Genomic DNA, 20,755 nt, shown 5'->3' with positions numbered 1-20,755 from the left:
GCTGCTTCTCCTCCTAGAATCTCCTCCAATGTGAGGAGGTGATATGAGGTGATATGAGGAGGTGCTATTAGGGTATTGACCAGAACAGGAGGTGTGGTCATCTTCATCGAAGGTCAGTCTGTCCTGTTTCCCAACAGTTGTTCTTTTTGCTTCCAGACCACACCTCCCAGCTGCTGAGAGTGGAGACCAGAGTCAACATCAGCCAATCCCTGATGGAGCACCTGCAGACCCAACTGAACAGAGGTACACCTCTAGACCCAACACAAGACAGGAACACCTCTAGACCCAACACAACACAGGAACACCTCTAGACCCAACATAACACAGGTATACCTTTATGTAGACCCAACACAACACAGGAACACCTCTGGACCCCACACATTAATACCTGAAGAACCAACAGAGTACTGGTACACCTGACAAGACTGTGGTCAGAGAAGAAAAGCACTTAAAGATTATTCCTCCATCCTTTGCTCCCATGTTTCCACATCTGCGTAAAATAAGTGAAATATGAGATTTGCTGGACTTGAAGATCCAATAGATATCTAACATAAGATCTAACCTAAGACGTCCTCCAGTGGCCAGAGATACCTTGAATATCCTCCCTCTAGATGTGATGTCCAGATGAGTCCAGACCCCTGCTCATGTCATTCTCTACTCTAGTTTCAGACTTGGAGGTTACAGGGAGCGCCACCAGCAGGCAGCTTGAGGAACTGCAACATGACTTGTCTGTTGCTACGACGACTCTTTCTGCCCAGGAAGCTGAGGGGGTTACCATGGCAGCCAGAGTGACCGCTGGCGAGAGCCAGAGAGAAGGTAAGACCACTACATTTTCATGCCGTTAATCTGCTTGTTTGATTGGATAATTAAAACATATCTGAGATGTGTCTTTACAGCTCTGGAGTCCAGATTAGAGGCAGAGGAGGCCGCTTTGAAGATCCTGAAGACAGAGAGCTCAGGTATAGCATACATTATCTTAGCAACGGCCTACCTGAGTTAAGCTACTTAGCCTACATTATAACTCAGGTCCAGGGTGTCGACAGCCTACATTAGTCCTCGGGTCCAGTCTAGTTGTAATGTGATCTTTCCTCAGGGTTGGAGGAAGGACTGAGATCCACAAAGATCCTCGTTGAGGAGCTGCACACCCAGAACAACAGTGAGTCTGCTAGAGGTTCTTCTTACTTCCTGTTCCCTAGCTGCTCTCTGGTTGATCTTCAAGGTTCTCCTCTTCCCCCTCATGGTGTTTCTCCTCCTGGTATCTCATCCGATGTGAGGAGGTGATATGAGGAGGTGCTATTAGAGTATAGACCAGAACAGGAGGTGTGGTCCTCCTCATTGAAGGTCAGTCTGTCCTGGTTCCCAGCAGCTGTTCTCTCTGCTTCCAGACCACACCTCCCAGCTGCTGAGGGTGGAGACCAGAGTCAACATCAGCCAATCCCTGATGGAGCACCTGCAGACCCAACTGAACAGAGGTACACCTCTAGACCCAACACAACACAGGAACACCTCTAGACCCAACACAACACAGGAACACCTCTAGACCCAACACAACACAGGAACACCTCTTGACCCAACACAACACAGGAACACCTGTAGACCAAACAAAACATAGGAACACCTCTAGACCCAACACAGGAACATCTCTTGGCCCAATCCAGAAACACCTCTAATACTGACAGAGAACCAGTTCACCTGACAAAACTGAGGTCAGAGAATAATACCAAAAAAAGATTATCCCTCCCCCCTTTGCTCCCATGTTTCCACATCTGCATGAAATAAGTGAAAGATGAAAATTGTTATCAACTGGACTTGAAGATCCTCTAGATATCTAAACTAAGATCTAACCTAAGATGTTGTCAAATGGTCAGAGAAACCCTGAATGTCCTCCCTCAAGATGTGATGTCCAGATGAGTCCAGACCTCCTCATGTCATTCTCTACTCTAGTTTCAGACTTGGAGGCTACAGGGAGCGCCACCAGCAGGCAGCTAGAAGAACTGCAGGAACTGACCAAAGGTATTTACACTCTTATAACGTCTCACACGTTTGCTGAGCTATGGTCTGAACATTGGAAAGTTCTGGACTTCCAGACTCTAGAAGCGTCTCTGACTCGTCTGTTGCTACAATGACTCTTTTAGCCAAGGAAGCTCAGCGGGTTGCCATAGCAGCCAGAGTGACCACTGGGGAGAGCCAGAGAGAAGGTAATACCAGTACATTTTCACGCTGTTAATCTGCTTGTTTGATCTGTAAAATAGAAATAAATCAGAGATGTATATATACAGCGCTGGAGTCCAGGATAGAGGCTGAGGAGACCGCTTTGGAGACCCTGAAGACAGAGAGATCAAGTATAGCTTCCGTTAGCTTAGCCACAGCCTACATGAGCATAGCTTATTAGTCTATATTAGTACTCAGGTTCAGGGTGTGCCTACAGCCTACATTAGTACTCAGGTCCAGTCTAGTTGTAGTGTGATCTTCACTCAGGGTTGAAGGAAGGACTGAGATCCACAAAGATCCTCGTTGAGAAGCTGCACACCCAGAACAACAGTGAGTCTGCTAGAGGTTCTTCTTACTTCCTGTTCCCTAGCTGCTCTCTGGTGGATCTTCAAGGTTCTCCTCTTCCCCCTTATGGTGCTTCTCTTCCTGGTATCTCCTCCGATGTGAGGAGGTGATATGAGGAGGTGCTTTTAGGGTATTGACCAGAACAGGAGGTGTGGTCCTCCTCATTGAAGGTCAGTCTGTCCTGGTTCCCAGCAGCTGCTCTCTCTGCTTCCAGACCACACCTCCCAGATGCTGAGGGTGGAGACCAGAGTCAACATCAGCCAATCCCTGATGGAGCACCTGCAGACCCAACTGAACAGAGGTACACCTGTAGATCCAATTGAACAGAGGTACACCTCTAGACCCAACACAACACAGGAACACCTCTAGACCCAACACAACACAGGAACTCCTGTAGACCCAACATAACACAACACAGGCAAACCTCTAGACGAGAAACATGAGATTTGCTATCAACTGGACTTGAAGATCCTCTAGATATCCAACCTAAGAACCAACCTAAGACTTCCTTCAGTGGCCAGAGAAACCTTGAATATCCTCCCTCCAGAAGTGGTGCCCAGATGAGCCCAGACCCCTCCTCATGTCATTCTCTACGCTAGTTTCAGACTTGGGGGCCACAGGGAGCGCCACCAACAGGCAGCTGGAAGAACTGCAGGAACTGACCAAAGGTATTAACACTCGTCGCACACGTTTGCTGAGCATGGTCGGAATATTGGAAAGTGCTGCACTTCCAGACTCCAGAAGAGCCTCTGACTCGTCTGTTGCTATGACGACTCTTTCAGCCCAGGAAGCTGAGCGGGTTGCCATGGCTGCCAGAGTGACCACTGGGGAGAGCCAGAGAGAAGGTAACACCAGTACATTTTCACACCGATAATCTGCTTGTTTGATCTATAAAATAGAAATAAATCGGAGATGTATATATACAGCGCTGGAGTCCAGGTTAGAGGCTGAGGAGGCCGCTTTGAAGACCCTGAAGACAGAGAACTCAGGTATAGCCTACGTTAGCTTAGTGTTATTAGGGTATTAACCAGAACAGGAGGTGTGGTCCTCCTCATTGAAGGTCAGTCTTTCTCGGTTCCCAGCAGCTGTGCTCTCTGCTTCCAGACCACACCTCCCAGCTGCTGAGGGTGGAGACCAGAGTCAACATCAGCCAATCCCTGATGGAGCACCTGCAGACTCAACTGAACAGAGGTACACCTCTAGACCGAACACAACACAGGAACACCTGTAGACCCAACACAACACAGGAACACCTCTAGACCCAACACAACACAGGTATACCTAGACCCAACAAAACACAGGAACACCTCCTGGCCCAATCCAGGAACACCTCTAGAACCGACAGAGAACCAGTTCACCTGACAAAACTAAGGGTCAGAGAATAAAACCAAAAAAAGATTATCCCTCCCCCCTTTGCTCCCATGTTTCCACATCTGCATGAAATAAGTGAAAGATGAAAATTGTTATCAACTGGACTTGAAGATCCTCTAGATATCTAAACTAAGATCTAACCTAAGATGTTGTCAAATGGTCAGAGAAACCCTGAATGTCCTCCCTCAAGATGTGATGTCCAGATGAGTCCAGACCTCCTCATGTCATTCTCTACTCTAGTTTCAGACTTGGAGGCTGCAGTGAGCGCCACCAGCAGGCAGCTAGAAGAACTGCAGGAACTGACCAAAGGTATTCACACTCTTATCACGTCTCACACGTTTGCTGAGCTACGGTCTGAACATTGGAAAGTTCTGGACTTCCAGACTCCAGAAGCGTCTCTGATTCGTCTTTGCTACAACGACTCTTTCAGCCCAGGAAGCCGAGCGGGTTGCCATAGCAGCCAGAGTGACCGCTGGGGAGAGCCAGAGAGAAGGTAACACCAGTACATTTTCACACTGTTAATCTGCTTGTTTGATCAATAACATAGAAATAAATCTAAGATGTATATATACAGCTCTGGAGTCCAGGATAGAGGCTGAGGAGGCCGCTTTGAAGACCCTGAAGACAGAGGGATCAAGTATAGCTTCCGTTAGCTTAGCAACAGCCTACATGAGCATAGCTACTTAGCCTACATTAGTACTCAGGTTCAGGGTGTGTCTTTAGCCTACATTAGTCCTCGGGTCCAGTGCAGTTGTAGTGTGATCTTCCTTCAGGGTTGGAGGAAGGACTGAGATCCACAAAGATCTTCGTTGAGGAGCTGCACACCCAGAACAACAGTGAGTCTGCTAGAGGTTCATCTTACTTCCTGTTCCCTAGCTGCTCTCTGGTGGTTCTTCAAGGTTCTCCTCTTCACCCTAAGTCTGCTACTCCTCCTGGTATCTCCTCCGATGTGAGGAGGTGAGATGAGGAGGAGATTTGAGGAGGGGCTTTTAGGGTATTGACCAGAACAGGAGGTGTGGTTCTCCTCATTGAAGGTCAGTCTGTCCTGGTTCCCAGCAGCTGTTCTCTCTGCTTCCAGACCACACCTCCCAGCTGCTGAGGGTGGAGACCAGAGTCAACATCAGCCAATCCCTGATGGAGCACCTGCAGACCCAACTGAACAGAGGTACACCTCTAGACCCAACACAACACAGGAACACCTGTAGACCAACACAACACAGGAACACCTCTAGACCCAACACAAAACAGGAACACCTCTAGACCCACCACAACACAGGAACACCACAACACAGGAACAACTCTAGACCCAACACAACACAACACAGGCAAATCTCTAGGAGAGAAACATGAGATTTGCTATCAACTGGACTTGAAGATCTTCTAGATATCCAACCTAAGATCCAACCTAAGACTTCCTTCAGTGGCCAGAGAAACCTTGAATATCCTCCCTCCAGAAGTGATGCCCAGATGAGCCCAGACCCATCCTCTTGTCATTCTCTACGCTAGTTTCAGACTTGGAGGCCACAGGGAGCGCCACCAACAGGCAACTGGAAGAACTGCAGGAACTGACCAAAGGTATTTACACTTGTCTCAGACGTTTGCTGAGCATGGTCAGAATATTGGCAAGTTCTGCACTTCCAGACTCCAGAAGCGCCTCTGACTCGTCTGTTGCTACGACGACTCTTTCAGCCCAGGAAGCTGAGAGGGTTGCCATGGCTGCCAGAGTGACCACTGGGGAGAGCCAGAGAGAAGGTAACACCAGTATTTTCACACCGTTGATCTGCTTGTTTGATCTATAGAATAGGAATAAATCTGAGATGTATATATACAGCGCTGGAGTCCAGGTTAGAGGCTGAGGAGGCCGCTTTGAAGACCATGAAGACAGAGAACTCAGGTATAGCCAACGTTAGTTTAGTGTTATTAGGGTATTGACCATAACAGGGGGTGTGGTCCTCCTCATTGAAGGTCAGTCTGTCCTGGTTCCCAGCAGCTGTTCTCTCTGCTTCCAGACCACACCTCCAAGCTGCTGAGGGTGGAGACCAGAGTCAACATCAGCCAATCCCTGATGGAGCACCAGCAGACCCAACTGAACAGAGGTACACCTCTAGACCCAACACAACACAGGAACACCTCTAGACCCAACACAACACAGGAACACCTCTGGACCCAACACAACACAGGTATACCTAGACCCAACAAAACATAGGAACACCTCTAGACCCAACACAGGAACACCTCTTGGCCCAATCCAGGAACACCTCTAGAACCGACAGAGAACCAGTTCACCTGACAAAACTGGGGTCAGAGAATAATACCAAAAAAAGATTATCCCTCCCCCCTTTGCTCCCATGTTTCCACATCTGCATGAAATAAGTGAAAGATGAAAATTGTTATCAACTGGACTTGAAGATCAGCTAGATATCTAAACTAAGATCTAACCTAAGATGTTGTCAAATGGTCAGAGAAACCTTGAATGTCCTCCCTCCAGATGGGATGTCCAGATGAGTCCAGACCTCCTCATGTCATTCTCTACTCTAGTTTCAGACTTGGAGGCTACAGTGAGCGCCACCAGCAGGCAGCTAGAAGAACTGCAGGAACTGACCAAAGGTATTCACACTCTTATCATGTCTCACACGTTTGCTGAGCTACGGTCTGAACATTGGAAAGTTCTGGACTTCCAGATTCCAGAAGCGTCTCTGACTCGTCTTTGCTACAACGACTCTTTCAGCCCAGGAAGCCGAGCGGCTTGCCATAGCAGCCAGAGTGTCCGCTGGGGAGAGCCAGAGAGAAGGTAACACCAGTACATTTTCACGCTGTTAATCTGCTTGTTTGATCTATAAAATATAAATAAATCGGAGATGTATATATACAGCGCTGGAGTCCAGGTTAGAGAGTGAGGAGGCCGCTTTGAAGACCCTGAAGACAGAGAGATCAAGTATAGCTTCCGTTAGCTTAGCAACAGCCTACATGAGCATAGCTACTTAGCCTACATTAGTACTCAGGTTCAAGGTCTGTCTATTGCCTACATTAGTCCTCGGGTCCAGTCTAGTTGAAATGTGATCTTTCCTCAGGGTTGGAGGAAGGACTGAGATCCACAAAGATCCTCGTTGAGGAGCTGCACACCCAGAACAACAGTGAGTCTGCTAGAGGTTCTGCTGACTTCCTGTTCCCTAGCTGCTCTCTGACGGATCTTCAAGGTTCTCCTCTTCCCCCTTATGGTGCTTCTCCTCCTGGTATCTCATCCAATGTGAGGAGGGGATATGAGGAGGTGCTATTAGGGTATTGACCAGAACAGGAGGTGTGGTCATCTTCATTGAAGGTCAGTCTGTCCTGGTTCCCAGCAGCTGTTCTCTCTGCTTCCAGACCACACCTCCCAGCTGCTGAGGGTGGAGACCAGAGTCAACAACAGCCAATCCCTGATGGAGCACCTGCAGACCCAACTGAACAGAGGTACACCTCTAGACCCAACACAACACAGGAACACCTCTAGACCCAACACAGGAACACCTCTAGACCCAACACAACACAGGAACACCTCTAGACCCAACACAACACAGGAACACCTCTAGACGAGAAAGATGAGATTTGCCATCAACTGGACTTGAAGATCCTCTAGATTTCTAACCTAAGATCTTACCTAAGACGTCCTCCAGTGGCCAGAGAAACCTTGAATGTCCTCCCTCCAGATGTGATGTCCAGATGAGTCCAGACCCCTCCTCATGTCATTCTCTACTCTAGTTTCAGACTTGGAGGCTACAGGCAGTGCCACCAGCAGGCAGTTTGAGGAACTGCAACATGACTTGTCTGTTGCTACGACGACTCTTTCTGCCCAGGAAGCTGAGGGGGTTACCATGGCAGCCAGAGTGACCGCTGGCGAGAGCCAGAGAGAAGGTAAGACCACTACATTTTCATGCCGTTAATATGCTTGTTTGATTGGATAATTAAAACATATCTGAGATGTATATTTACAGCTCTGGCGTCCAGGTTAGAGGCTGAGGAGGCCGCTTTAAAGATCCTGAAGACAGAGACCTCAGGTATAGCATACATTAGCTTAGCAACGGCCTACATGAGTTAAGCTACTTAGCCTACATTATAACTCAGGTCCAGGGTGTCTATAGCCTACAATAGCACTCGGGTCCAGTCTAGTGGTAGTGTGATCTTTCCTCAGGGTTGGAGGAAGGACTGAGATCCACACAGAACCTCGTTGAGGAGCTGCATAACCAGAACAACAGTGAGTCTTCTAGAGGTTCTTCTTACTTCCTGTTCCCTAGCTGCTCTCTGGTAGATCTTCAAGGTTCTCCTCTTCCCCCTTATGGTGTTTCTCCTCCTGGTATCTCATCCAATGTGAGGAGGTGATATGAGGAGGTGCTATTAGGGTATTGACCAGAACAGGAGGTGTGGTCCTCCTCATTGAAGGTCAGTCTGACCTGGTTCCCAGCAGCTGTTCTCTCTGCTTCCAGACCACACCTCCCAGCTGCTGAGGGTGGAGACCAGAGTCAACATCAGCCAATCCCTGATGGAGCACCTGCAGACCCAACTGAACAGAGGTACACTTCTAGATCCAACACAACACAGGAACACCTCTAGAACCGACAGAGAACCAGTTAACCTGACAAAACTGGGTTCACAGAATAATACCAAAAAAAGATTATCCCTCCCCCTTTTGCTCCCATGTTTCCACATCTGCATGAAATAAGTGAAAGATGAAAATTGTTATCAACTGGACTTGAAGATCCTCTAGATTTCTAACCTAAGATCTTACCTAAGACGTCCTTCAGTGGCCAGAGAAACCTTGAATGTCCTCCCTCCAGATGTGATGTCCAGATGAGTCCAGACCTCCTCATGTCATTCTCTACTCTAGTTTCAGACTTGGAGGCTACAGGGAGCGCCACCAGCAGGCAGCTAGAAGAACTGCAGGAACTGACCAAAGGTATTTACACTCTTATCATGTCTCACACGTTTGCTGAGCTACGGTCTGAACATTCGAAAGTTCTGGACTTCCAGACTCCAGAAGCGTCTCTGACTCGTCTGTTGCTACAACGACTCTTTCAGCCCAGGAAGCCGAGAGGGTTGCCATAGCAGCCAGACTGTCGGCTGGGGAGAGCCAGAGAGAAGGTAACACCAGTAAATTTTCACGCTGTCAATCTGCTTGTTTGATCTATAAAATAGAAATAAATCTGAGATGTATATATACAGCGCTGGAGTCCAGGTTAGAGGCTGAGGAGACCGCTTTGAAGACCCTGAAGACAGAGAGATTAATTATAGCTTCCGTCAGTTTAGCAACAGCCTGCATGAGCATAGCTACTTAGCCTACATTAGTACTCAGGTTCAGGGTGTGTCTATAGCCTACATTAGTCCTCGGGACCAGTCTAGTTGTAATGTGATCTTTCCTCAGGGTTGGAGGAAGGACTGAGATCCACAAAGATCCTCGTTGAGGAGCTGCACACCCAGAACAACAGTGAGTCTACTAGATGTTCTTCTTACTTCCTGTTCCCTAGCTGCTCTCTGGTGGTTCTTCAAGGTTCTCCTCTTCACCCTAAGTCTGCTACTCCCCCTGGTATCTCCTCCAATGTGAGCAGGTGAGATGAGGAGGTGATATGAGGAGGGGCTTTTAGGGTATCGACCAAAACAGGACGTGTGGTCCTCCTCATTGAAGGTCAGTCTGTCCTGGTTCCCAGCAGCTGCTCTCTCTGCTTCCAGACCACACCTCCCAGCTGCTGAGGGTGGAGACCAGAGTCAACGTCAGCCAATCCCTGATGAAGCACCTGCAGACCCAACTGAACAGAGGTACACCTCTAGACCCAACACAACACAGGAACACCTCTAGACCCAACACAACACAGGAACACCTCTAGACCCAACACAACACAGGAACACTTCTAGACCCAATACAACACAGCAACACCTCTAGACCCAACACAACACAGGTATACCTCTATGTAGACCCAGCACAACACAGGAACACCTCTGGACCCCACACAGTAATACCTGAAGAACCAACAGAGTACTGGTACACCTGACAAGACTGTGGTCAGAGAAGAAAAGCACTGAAAGATTATTCCTCCATCCTTTTCTCCCATGTTTCCACATCTTCGTAAAATATGTGAAAGATGAGATTTTCTGGACTTGAAGGTCCTCTAGATATCTAACTTAAGATCTAACCAAAGACGTCGTCCAGTGGCCAGAGAAACCTTGAATGTCCTCCCTCCAGATGTGATGTCCAGATGAGTCCAGACCTCCTCATGTCATTCTCTACTCTAGTTTCAGTCTTGGAGGCTACAGGGAGCGCCACCAGCAGGCAGCTGGAGGAACTGCAGGAACTGACCAAAGGTATTCACACTCTTATCTCGTCTCACACGTTTGCTGAGCTACGGTCTGAATGCTGGAAAGTTCTGGACTTCCAGACTCCAGAAGCGTCTCTGACTCTTCTGTTGCTACGACGGCTCTTTCAGTCCAGGAAGTTAAGCGGGTTGCCATGGCAGCCAGAGTGTCCGCTGGAGAGAGTCAGAGAGAAGGTAAGACCAGTACATTTTCACACCGTTAATCTGCTTGTTTGATCTATAAAATAGAAATAAATCAGAGATGTATATTTACAGCGCTGGACTCCAGGTTAGAGGCTGAGGAGGCCGCTTTGAAGACCATGAAGACAGAGAACTCAGGTATAGCCTACGTTAGCTTAGTGTTATTAGGGTATTGACCAGAACAGGAGGTGTGGTCCTCCTCATTGAAGGTCAGTCTGTCCTGGTTCCCAGCAGCTGCTCTCTCTGCTTCCAGACCACACCTCCCAGCTGCTGAGGGTGGAGACCAGAGTCAACATCAGCCAATCCCTGATGGAGCACCTGCAGACCCAACTGAACAGAGGTACACCTCTAGACCCAACACAACACAGGAACACCTGTAGACCCAACACAACCCAGGATCACCTCTAGACCCAACACAACACAGGAACACCTCTAGACCCAACACAACACAGGAACACCTCTAGACCCAACACAACACAGGAACACCTCTAGACCCAACACAACACAGGAACACCTCTAGACCCAACACAACACAGGAACAACTCTAGACCCAACACAACACAGGAACTCATCTAGACGAGAAAGTTGAGATTTGCCATCAACTGGACTTGAAGATCCTCTAGATTTCTAACCTAAGATCTTACCTAAGACGTCCTTCAGTGGCCAGAGAAACCTTGTATGTCCTCCCTCCAGATGTGATGTCCAGATGAGTCCAGACCTCCTCATGTCATTCTCTACTCTAGTTTCAGACTTGGAGGCTACAGGGAGCGCCACCAGCAGGCAGCTTGAGGAACTGCAACATGACTTGTCTGTTGCTACGACGACTCTTTCTGCCCAGGAAGCTGAGGGGGTTACCATGGCAGCCAGAGTGACCGCTGGCGAGAGCCAGAGAGAAGGTAACACCACGACATTTTCATGCCGTTAATCTGCTTGTTTGATTGGATAATTAAAACATATCTGAGATGTATATTTACAGCTCTGGAGTCCAGGTTAGAGGCTGAGGAGGCCGCTTTGAAGATCCTGAAGACAGAGACCTCAGGTATAGCATACATTAGCTTAGCAACAGCCTACATGAGTTTAGCTACTTAGCCTACATTATAACTCAGGACCAGGGTGTCTATAGCCTACACTAGTACTCAGGTTCAGGATGTGTCTATAGCCTACATTAGCACTTGGGTCCAGTCTAGTTGTAATGTGATCTTTCCTCAGGGTTGGAGGAAGGACTGAGATCCACAAAGATCCTCGTTGAGGAGCTGCACACCCAGAACAACAGTGAGTCTGCTAGAGGTTCTGCTTACTTCCTGTTCCCTAGCTGCTCTCTGGTGGATCTTCAAGGTTCTCCTCTTCACCCTAAGTCTGCTACTCCTCCTAGTATCTCCTCCAATGTGAGGAGGTGATATGAGGAGGTGCTTTTAGGGTATTGACCAGAACAGGAGGTCGGGTCCTCCTCATTGAAGGTCAGTCTGTCCTGGTTCCAAGCAGCTGCTCTCTCTGCTTCCAGACCACACCTCCCAGCTGCTGAGGGTGGAGACCAGAGTCAACATCACCCAATCCCTGATGGAGCACCTGCAGACCCAACTGAACAGAGGTACACCTCTAGACCCAACACAACACAGGAACACCTCTAGACCCAACACAACACAGGAACACCTGTAGACCCAACACTACACAGGAACACCTCTACACCCAACACAACCCAGGAACACCTCTAGACCCACCACAACACAGGTACACCTCTAGACCCGACCCAACAAAGGTACACCACAGAGAACCGGTTCAACTGACAAGACTGGGGTCAGAGAAGAATACCATCAAAAGGTTATTCCTCCATCCTTTTCTCCAACGTTTCCTCATCTGCATAAAATATGCGAAGGTTTAGATTTGTTAACAACTGGATTTGAAGATCCTCTAGATATCTAACCGATGATATAACCTAAGCTGTCCTCAAGTGGCCAGAGAAACCTTGAATATCCTCCCTCCAGATGTGATATCCAGATGAGTCCAGACCTCCTCATGTCATTCTCTACTCTAGTTTCAGACTTGGAGGCTACAGGGAGCGCCACCAGCAGGCAGCTGGAGGAACTGCAGGAACTGACCAAAGGTATTCACACTCTTATCTCGTCTCACATGTTTGCTGAGCTACGGTCTGAATGCTGGAAAGTTCTGGACTTCCAGACTCCAGAAGCGCCTCTAACTCTTCTGTTGCTACGACGGCTCTTTCAGCCCAGGAAGTTAAGCGGGTTGCCATGGCAGCCAGAGTGTCCGCTGGAGAGAGTCAGAGAGAAGGTAACACCAGTACATTTTCACACCGTTAATCTGCTTGTTTGATCTATAAAATAGAAATAAATCAGAGATGTATATTTACAGCGCTGGACTCCAGGTTAGAGGCTGAGGAGGCCGCTTTGAAGACCATGAAGACAGAGAACTCAGGTATAGCCTACGTTAGTTTAGTGTTATTAGGGTATTGACCAGAACAGGAGGTGTGGTCCTCCTCATTGAAGGTCAGTCTGTCCTGGTTCCCAGCAGCTGCTCTCTCTGCTTCCAGACCACACCTCCCAGCTGCTGAGGGTGGAGACCAGAGTCAACATCAGCCAATCCCTGATGGAGCACCTGCAGACCCAACTGAACAGAGGTACACCTCTAGACCCAACACAACACAGGAACACCTGTAGACCCAACACAACCCAGGATCACCTCGAGACCCAACACAACACAGGAACACCTCTAGACCCAACACAACACAGGAACAACTCTAGACCCAACACAACACAGGAACACCTCTAGACCCAACACAACACAGGAACACCTCTAGACCCAACACAACACAGGAACAACTCTAGACCCAACACAACACAGGAACTCATCTAGACGAGAAAGTTGAGATTTGCCATCAACTGGACTTGAAGATCCTCTAGATTTCTAACCTAAGATCTTACCTAAGACGTCCTTCAGTGGCCAGAGAAACCTTGAATGTCCTCCCTCCAGATGTGATGTCCAGATGAGTCCAGACCTCCTCATGTCATTCTCTACTCTAGTTTCAGACTTGGAGGCTACAGGGAGCGCTAACAGTAGGCAGCTGGAGGAACTGCTGGAACTGACCAAAGGTATTCACACTCTTATCTCGTCTCACATGTTTGCTGAGCTACGGTCTGAACATTGGAAAGTTCTGGACTTCCAGACTCCAGAAGCGCCTCTGACTCTTCTGTTGCTACAACGACTCTTTCAGCCCAGGAAGCCGAGCGGGTTGCCATGGTAGCCAGATTGACTGCTGGGGAGGGCCAGAGAGAAGGTAACACCAGTACATTTTCACACCATTAATCTGCTTGCTTGATTGGAAAATATAAGTGAGATGTATATTTACAGCACTGGAGTCCAGGTTAGAGGCCGAGGAGACAGCTTTGAAGACCCTGAAGACAGAGAGCTCAGGTATAGCTACTTAGCCTACATTAGACTCAGGTCGAGGGTGTGTCTTTAGCCTACATTAGTACTCGGGTCCAGTCTAGTGGTAGTGTGATCTTTCCTCAGGGTTGGAGGAAGGACTGAGATCCACGCAGATCTTCGTTGAGGAGCTCCACACCCAGAACAACGGTGAGTCTGCTAGAGGTTCTGCTTACTTCTTGTTCCCCAGCTGCTCTCTGGTGGTTCTTCAAGGTTCTCCACATCAAACTAATGCTTGTTCTCCTCCTAGTATCTCCTCCAATGTGAGGAGTTGATATGAGGAGGTGCTATTAGGGTATTGACCAGAACAGGAGGTGTGGTCATCTTCATCGAAGGTCAGTCTGTCCTGTTTCCCAGCAGCTGTTCTTTTTGCTTCCAGACCGCACCTCCCAGCTGCTGAGGGTGGAGACTAGAGTCAACATCAGCCAATCCCTGATGGAGCACCTGCAGACCCAACAGAACAGAGGTAGACCTCTAGACCCAACACAACACAGGTATACCTCTGGTCCCAACACAGTAATACCTGAAGAACCAACAGATTACTGGTACACCTGATAAGATTGTGGTCATAGAAGAATAATTACAATTAAGAATAGCACTTAAAGATTATTCCTCCATCCTTTGCTCCCATGTTTCCACATCTGCGTAAAAGATTTGCTGGACTTAAAGATCCTCTAGATATCTAACCTAAGATCTAACCTAAGACATCCTCCAGTGGCCAGAGAAACCTTGAATATCCTCCCTCCAGATGTGATGTCCAGATGAGTCCAGACCCCTCCTCATGTCATTCTCTACTCTAGTTTCAGACTTGGAGGATACATGGAGCGCCACCAGCAGGCAGCTGGATGAACTGCAGGAACTGACCAAAGGTATTTCAGCTCTTAACTGGTCTCACACATTTGCTGAGCTACGGTCTGAACGCTGGAAAGTTCTGGACTTCCAGACTCGAGAAGCGCCTCTGACTTGTCTGTTGCTACGACGACTCTTTCAGCCCAGGAAGCCGAGCGGGTTGCCATGGCAGCCAGAGTGGCCGCTGGGGAGAGCCAGAGAGAAGGTAACACCAGTACATTTCCACACCGTTAATCGAATTGTTTGATTGGATAATTCGGATATATTGTATCTGAGATGTATATATACAGCACTGGAGTCCAGGTTAGAGGCTGAGGAGGACTCTTTGAAGACCCTGAAGACGGAGAGCTCAGGTATAGCCTCTGTCTTAGCGACAGTCAACATGACCGTAGCTACCTGGTCTACATTAGACTCAGGTCGAGGGTGTGTCTATAGCCTACATTGGTATTCAGGTCCAGTCTAGTAGTAGTTTGATCTTTCCTCAGGGTTGGAGGAAGGACTGAGATCCACACAGATCCTCGTTGAGGAGCTGCACACCCAGAACAACGGTGAGACTAGCTACGACCTACTTCAGTTAGGCTACAGCAAACAGTAGCCTAGCTACATCCTACATTAGCCTGGCTACAGCCTACAATAACCTAGCTGTAGCCTAAATTAGCCTATTTCCAGTATAATCACTAACATTATTCATTTCTGATTGAGGTCACTCAGCTGAACTGTCTGCCCTGGAGGCCAGGATGAACGCCAGCGAGAGTACAACAGCAAGTATGGAGGACTTGCTGTAATGTTTTCGCCCTCTTTATACCCTATCAAGAGATACATCTCTTTGTACGTAAGGGATCATGTATAGAACGCCAGTCATTATCGGGAAAATAAGCCTTGCTTCGCCCTGAAGGGGCTTATTTTCGTTAATGACCTATACATTATCCCGCTTATTACACGGCTACTAGACAAGGAAAAATCATAAATTTCAGTAATCAGCTCTAGGAACACCGTGGCTCCATACAGGGCTGTTTTGAATTGTTAAAACATCCGATGTTGAATGCTATTAACATGATGAAGAAAATGACCTGGTATTTCTTCTCCTCCTCCTCTACGAGGTGTGGCTGCGAGGGCCGGGGTTCTGAGACGGCTCTTGGCGGAGCTCCACGCCAACGCCTCAGGTCTGCCGTCTACCTGCACCACATCGCCCTCTAGTGGCCACATGTAGTAACTTATCTATAAACCTGTTATCCACGATGCGTGTTGCTCTTGACCCCTCTGTCTGTAGTCATGGAGATCCAGACGGACAGAACCGAGAGGCGTTTGGACCAGTGGATTAGTCAGAACCGAGGTTGGGCTCCTGCTGTTATATACGATGAAAGAGAATCTCTCAGATAGACCTTCGGGTTTGAGATGGTCATCTCATGACGTATAATCCGAAATGTCAGAATACATCGTATTGAGCTGTAGGGTTCAGCCTAGCCTGGTATGGGTATACTATGCTCAAGGCAGCATAGTATATCCATGCTGCCTTGCGCGCGATTTCATTTCGCGCTGCTAGGCAGCCTGGATTCCATGGATCCAATTTTTCGCCTGAGGGAACCAATCACAGAACGGGGAGGGACGGCAAGACGACGACGACGTCTATGCGACACACCGAAGCTTGTATTTTACGGATTTAAAATGGCAGCAGACACGTTACCTTTCGATGCAGCCTTAGGTAGTGTTCAAAGTAGTTTGGAACCCAAGTTTATTTTGAAAAAAGAGCAACTTTCGGCGTTAAACTCTTTTATTACCAAGAGGGATGTCTTTGCCCTGCTACCAACAGGCTTTGATTGGCTATGAGCTACGTACAGACTCATATGATAGACATTCGTAGCGCCCAATAAACGGATCCGGGCAATCGTAAACCACGCCTCAAATACGAGAAAATTAATGTGTGGTTCCCAGACCTCAGTCTAGGTAGAGCGCCAGCGCCCCCGGGTGGCCTCCAGCGGTACCTCACCCTAAAACCACCCTCCCCTTCCAGAACAGCCCCGAGTCGCCTTCTCCGCCGGACTCAGCGACTCCGGAGCCATCGGACCCTTCGGCATGGAGACCACCCTGGTGTTCACCAAGACCCTAACCAACGTCGGCCAGGCCTACAACCAGACCACGGGTACTAAATAGTGCTAACTACTACAGCTAACACTAACTCGTACTCAGTGGGGTGTTGAGGTAGCGTTCTATCGTTTGTACCTTCTGTAAATGAACGGAAAGGGTAGTGTCTATCTCTCGTAACTTCCTGATTACTTCTGGGTTGGCCAATCCGGTTCCTGTGTGTTTGGATCTTCTGCCGAAGTGGGCGGAGCAACGGTTCGGGTCAGCCTATAGTGTGCTCACGTTCATCCATGGGTCATGACTTCCGGCAGGCATCTTCAGGGCTCCGGTGAGAGGCCTCTACTGCTTCCTGTTCACGGTGGCGGACTTCCTGAAGGGCTACCGGGGAGTGTACCTGTACCGGAACGAGGAGCGGGTTCTGTTCAGCCTGGAGCTCAACGGCCACGGCGGCTACGCTAGCAGCTCGGCCGCCACTCCCCTCCTCCTGGAGGCCGGGGACGCCGTCAGCCTCCACCTTCCTGGAAGCTACCGTCTCTATGACGACAACCGCAACTTCAGCCTCTTCTCAGGATTCCTGCTCTTCCCTCTGTGATCCAGAGATCAATAGACTGAAGGACTGATCGATCTATAGATGGACCGAAGGTCTATAGATCAATAGGCCGATCGATCTATAGATCGACCCATGGTCTATAGATCAATTGACTCATGGACAGATCGATCTATAGATCGACCCATGGTCTATAGATCAATAGACTGATGGACAGATCGATCTATAGATCGACCCATGGTCTATAGATCAATAGACTGATGGACAGATCGATCTATAGATAGATTCATGGTCTATAGATCAATGCATCAATTGATCAAGAGAACTTGCAATCGATCAATCAATATGCAGATCTATGGAACCTGGACTCAAGATGAATGGTCAGCTGTATTGATTAGTGATTGGTTTCTAAACAAGGTCATCACGGTCTGAACAGGAAAAACCTTTCTGCCTCATCCATCCATTGTTATATAGCCCATCGTTTTAGGCCTGATAAAGTTCTGATGAAGCCTGTTATAGTCCTGATAAAATCCTGATAAAGTCCTGTTATAGTTATGGTCATGTTATAGTCAAAAGTTACGGCCATGTTATAGTCCATAGTTGCGTCATGTTGTAGTCCATAGTTATGGACTACATGTTATGCGTCTCCATGGTGATACTGATGGGGCCTGAGAAGCTGTTAAAACGTGTCAGCAAATCTTTTATTGTCTTTCAGGGGAGAGGAGAACAAACAGTAGGAAGAATACGTTTCAGCCAGCAGTGTAAAGACAAGCCGTAATTTAACCCATTTATATACATTTGGTCTTTAAAAACGCATTATTAAGATCTGTTTTATTAAAATCAAAGCAGTGTGACCCTAAACCCTTTACAAAAGCCATCCGTTAGTCATCTCTAACAGAGTTCAGGAAATGGAGCGTCGTCTGCACTACAAATCCGTTATATTATAAAACACCAATAGGGGGCACCACTGACCATGCATGACGGCTCCGTGATGGCCGTGGTTTGCTTAAACAACCTTATTTAAAGTATTAATCTCGAAAATGTATTTTAATAAATGTCTGTTAAAAGACCGAATGAGGTAACACCCAGCAGTGCTCTCTTGCCAGGCCGTTATTGTAAATAAGAATTAGTTCTTCATTAAAGGTGCTATAAAACATGGACCCAGAGTGTTCAAAATGGGTACCGCAGCCCAAACGTACGACACTGGAGAGTTGTCTCCGCCCAAACTCCAAGCTCATGTTGGTTGCCAGGTTGAGGACACTGAACAAACATGAGCAAAGATGAGCCGAGCAAAACATAATATCTCTTTCGATAAGCACAGTTATTCCATTTCGACACTGAAAAGTGACATCAAGTCCCGTGGCATCCATTTGGTAATCCTTCTGGCTCTAAGCAGTCTCGTGTTTCTTTGTGTGTGTTTCTTTGTGTGTGTGAAGCGGCGTAGTGTTTTTTCCAGTGTCTGCTAGCGATTAAACGGAAACTAAGGCCGAACAAAGCCAGAAAGATCCATCAATACAGACAATGAAACTTTAGAAACAAGTGCAAATCCAAAGCCAACCGAACCCAACTGGTGTTGTTATTAAGGCATGGCCAAGGGGCCAATGCCAACTGAGACTTCAGAGGGCTTCCTGGGAGGCCATGGAACTTAGGTCCAAAAACACCTGCAATTACCACTTATCGCCATAGGGGTCGCCAAAAGGAACTAAACGGAAATCTTCGAGGTCACCATATTAAATAGGACATTATTTAAAATGGACAACGTTATATAAAAAAAAAAGTTTTTCAAATAAGACTCAAATGTTTAAGACTGTACAGTGATGGAAAAAGAGGAAGTTAAGTTCTATCTTGTGCACATCGGAGTCATTAACCACGGGTCATGTAAACGGTGTTAAGGGGGAAAAGTTCACCTGATTTTGTTCATGATTATTCACAGGCTCAGAACCAGGGTTCTGCAGGAAGACAACGTTAAGTTAACACTGTAAGGAATAAAATGTACCTGGTTAAACGCTAGAACAACGGAATGCCTACTGTACAACATGACCTCTGGTCAGCGGATAAATACAACTGGTGACTTACAGGAAGACGAGAGGAGAGCTGGATTATTAAATGCAGACTTGCAAATCTATCTTTGACAACAGCAGTGTACTTCATTCTGGGTACCTTGTGTCGATTTAGCGATCAGTAGCCTTTTTTTTAAAAACCAGTTCAAGTTCCAGCTTGAACTCCAGTAGACTGCTGGTTGTCATTCAAGGCACTGGTCCTATGTAGCGCATGGCTGTAGTGTCGACCTCGTAGTGTAGGTCAGGGTTCGTCAGCAAACTAACATGCTAGCAACAAGCTAACAGACTAGCTTCAACTGCAGCTAGCGCAGCGTCACTACCATATACGGGCAGTCCCTTAGATGGTCTATTGTAGCTGTTTCCTGTCTGTCGTGATAGGATGGGTGTCTGGACCAATCAGATTTGGTCTGTCCAACCAGTCTTCCACATCATACATTTCATTATCATTGTTAATATATTATCATAATATAATTCTTATTATTAGCATAACACGGTTGAGTGCAAACAATGGTAACATTATGTAACAGCACAAAAGTTACTGTGCTGAAAAATAACAAACTGTTAATAAATAATGAACTAGATCCTGAACCCTAGTGGGGTGGACCTTACTTAGGTCTCTAGTATAGTAGCAGTATTAGTACTTTAGCATAGTATCAGTATTAGTACTCTAGTGTAGTAGCAGTACCCTATGTGCAGTGCGTTGCACACAAAGGATTGCGCTATGCTGGGGAACACACAAGGAGTCTGTCACGCCGTTGCCATAGCGACTGACTAAGGAAGGTCCAACAACAAAGTGACTGTCTGGTTGTCGTAGCAACGGAGGAGAGGCTGCTTCACTTCAGCTCCCATAAACTACATGCATGTACGACACGCGCGCACACACACACACACGCACGCACACACGCGCACACACACACACACACACTGTAGTCCTCTCACCCAGATGGTCCAGATTAAACACTGTTTTAAAGGATGTGTCCCTCGTCCCTGAGGTCCACTGAGAACATAACGTTCTTTGAAGATCCACGCAATAACCCAGAGGAACCGGAGACACCAGGAGGAACGTCAACACGGTCCTCAGTACAGAGGTGGAGGCCAGATGGTCCAGGACCAGAAGGTGAGGGGGTCTAGTGGTCCAGGACCAGAAGGTGGGGGGGTCTAGTGGTCCAGGACCAGAAGGTGGGGGGGTCTAGTGGTCCAGGACCAGAAGGTGGGGGGGTTTAGTGGTCCAGGACCAGAAGGTGGGGGGGTCTAGTGGTCCAGGACCAGGACCAGAAGGTGGGGGGGTCTAGTGGTCCAGGACCAGAAGGTGGGGGGGTTTAGTGGTCCAG

This window comes from Pollachius pollachius (assembly GCF_949987615.1).
Source record: "Pollachius pollachius genome assembly, chromosome: 15".
NCBI classification, from domain to species: Eukaryota; Metazoa; Chordata; class Actinopteri; order Gadiformes; family Gadidae; genus Pollachius; species Pollachius pollachius.
The sequence above is the reverse complement of the archived record's forward strand: the minus strand, read 5'-3'. Positions refer to the sequence as shown.